Source organism: Trachurus trachurus, assembly GCF_905171665.1.
Source record: "Trachurus trachurus genome assembly, chromosome: 13".
Lineage (NCBI taxonomy): Eukaryota > Metazoa > Chordata > Actinopteri > Carangiformes > Carangidae > Trachurus > Trachurus trachurus.
The window spans coordinates 39,243,851-39,246,865 of record NC_139892.1 but is presented as its reverse complement, the minus strand read 5'-3'; the positions used below and the strand labels follow the sequence as shown (position 1 = coordinate 39,246,865).

At 38.6% G+C, this 3,015-nt stretch overlaps 1 long non-coding RNA gene across 1 annotated transcript; it reads left to right on the top strand.

Annotated features, from left to right (window-relative positions):
• Positions 1-1,513: 1,513 nt before the first annotated feature.
• On the top strand, positions 1,514-2,397 carry LOC310995638. The gene is made up of 3 exons (XR_014595841.1): positions 1,514-1,752; positions 2,016-2,129; positions 2,352-2,397. It is a non-coding gene; the product is annotated as an uncharacterized lncRNA (long non-coding RNA).
• Positions 2,398-3,015: the final 618 nt, after the last annotated feature.

The window sequence follows — 3,015 nt, the reverse complement described above, 5'->3', positions numbered from 1 at the left end:
GGGCCAATTTGCCAAAAATGTTGAACTATCCCTTTAACCTTCAAACAGCCCTTGGAAATAGTGAGGATCGGCCAAAATCTCCTCACTTCCCAAAAATGTTCTCACTCTGTTGGTTAAAAACGTAGCATGTACAAGAACACACACACACCATGTTGGGATCATTTTAGCCAGGGAGAGTTTGGATAGCGCAAGTGTGGACTTCCGGTGCGACGCCATGTGGGGAGGACACGAGGTGTCAGAGCTTGAAACCAGACGGCTGTTAATGAGGCTTTTGCTCGACTTCACAACCGCTTTATCACAACGTCAAAGTCTCTAGTTTACAGACACAACTGTCTAAACTGAGTTCAACAAGTCAAAACACCGCCATGCCACGTGTGTCTTTTTTTTTTTTAATTATGAAAATAGACACTTTAATACACATCATATGTAAATTTGGGGACTCTACGACGAGGAGAACTGAAATAGATGACGACCAAAGTCACATGACAGCTCATGATCTGGAAGTTTTTTATCATAACTCGGCTTCTGCAAACGGAGTTCTGCATGCACGTGGGACCACTAAGCAAGCTAACACCAGCTCCCAGGCCACCTTGACCCAGAGTACCGTTAAAGGGATAGTTCAACATTTTGGCAAACTGGCCCATAATCCGTATAGTTTTAGGAGTAGTTACCTTTAACTCATTGAGTGCCGCGCTCCTTTCCAAAGTTTTAGTCAAGTGTACCGGCAATTTAGACCATTTTTGACTTTTTATGTACACTGTAAGAAATGTCCGTAGAAATTACGGTAAAAAACTGTCAAATAGCAACAGTAAAATACCGTAAAATCAAAAATAGTATATCACTGTAGTAAATACACTGAATTACCGTAAATCAAGATACAGTAAATAACTTTAAATTTTACGGTCTTACTAAGTAGAAAATATGGAATTTTACTGTGAATGTTGTAAAAAGTTCGCAAAATTCACGGTAAAATACCATAATGTCACAAGCGTGTAATTACCGTAAAATTGACGGTATCATTCTGTCTGAATTACAGATTTTGCTGGTGTTTACGTTTAAATTTACGGTACACAACCATTAAATCATACCATCATTTCTATAGAAAGTAGAATGTTAAAAAGTATGGTATCAGGACAGGCTGTGGTCACGTGGGCATTGTTCGGGTCGATGTGAAGCACTTAATGCAATAGAAAAACTACATGTTGTCAAAACAGAATTAAGATAAGATTAAGATACTAAGTCAAAATAACATGTAATAGCCTATATGTAACATATATTTCAGAATAAATGTGCAAAAGAGTTTAGACATAAATATATATTTTTTTAAAATACAAACATCTCTATTGTACAAACATGTAGTCTCCATAACATACCTACACACAGTAAAAAAAAAAAAGAAAGAAAAAAGGAAAAAAAGAAGAAGCTTGAGTCAGCTCTGGCTTGGGTGACCTACAGGTGACCCAGCAGTAACCATAGTAACCCATTTGTTGGGTCAACGGTTGGTTTGCTGCGCGCCACCAAGATCCGTTATTTTTGGCCGGAGCGCCGTTACAACCTGGTTACAACCAAGCTGCTCTGTTGTCAGCCAAAGACGACATAAGTAAAGTGGATTAATTTTATTTTTGATGGAAATGCCCCAGCTTCAGTCTGCAAAAAAGTCTGACTGCTTCAGCAACGAGTGTCGGTGGATCGGACTGGACTTTCTCAGGTTGGATCGATACCAACTGTCCGTGGAAAAGCTACAGATGAACTGTAAGTATTTAAAAATGAGCATGGTTTGTGTTACTTTGGCCGTTTAGCACATGAGCTAGGCTAACGCTAACGATGGCTAGGCTAACGCTAACGACCGTTATGCTAATACAGCTAACGGTCTATTGTTATGCTAATAACGATAACGGTCGTTATGCTAACGCTAACGGTGGATCGTTAAGCTAATAAAGCTGACTACTATAGCATGAGACTAGCGTGAGAGACAGGACCTGAGAGTAACCAGAGTTTTTGTGTTTTCTAATCAGAGTAAAGTATGTGGAAGCTAACGTTAGCACATGGAGATAGACGGTCTGAAGAGGAGCCTTGCTCTCATGGAGGTGCAGAAGTTCCTAAGGGAGGCCAACATCATTACTGTTAAGGTAAAGTTATGTGTTACTGTGTTTGTGTGGAAGAGGGAAAATACACCGGCCTAAAACTGCCTTGTTCAGATATCCATGTAGCTACTTCTGTCCATTATCATTATTACTGAAGTGTTACATGAGTTCATTTTGTGTTCAACATATACTATATTTGTACAGAACCATCCCATCCTTAGTTGTACACATTTTTAACACTACAAAATCATTTTACCTTCTCCTCAGCATGGTGCAGCTGGAGAATGCAAGGCAGCCTACTTTGCAGGAATGTGGCATGGCCAGTACATCTTCAGCATTATCAACACTCAGCTTCAGTGAGTACATTTAAATTGATAGGCTTCTGAACTGGTGCTGCCATTAAATGTTTTTGTTTCTTCATACCTGTCAAATATTTACATGGCCACATCAATAATTATGTCTCCCATTTATGTCTACTACCCTATTATCTGGAGTTCCTTAAGGATAAATCCTCGGAACTATCCTTAAAAAAAAACATCAAAATCACTGATTTAATGTCAAATCCAAAGGATTGTGTGTTTTCAGCTGTAGCCTCCACAGTTTCTCCCTCAATCTCTCTCAATCTATTAGATCTGCTAAATCTGTTAACTGTTTTAAGCGCCTCCTGAAATCATATTTATTGGTTGGCCTTTCTATTAGATTTTTTAAACCTACTCTTCATTCACCATTTTTTTTTTTTTCTGTTCCAACTTCTTTTATTAATGTTTTGTTTGTTGTTGTTGTTGCTGCAGGAAGCACTTTGCAACAGTGTGCTATATAATAATAATTATCATTATCATTAACAATGTTTTCTTTGTTGTCTTTCTTTGTCTGGTTGCAGAGAGGTTCATGCCAGTCCACAGTAAACACCTGATTGAAGACTGCTGGTGAA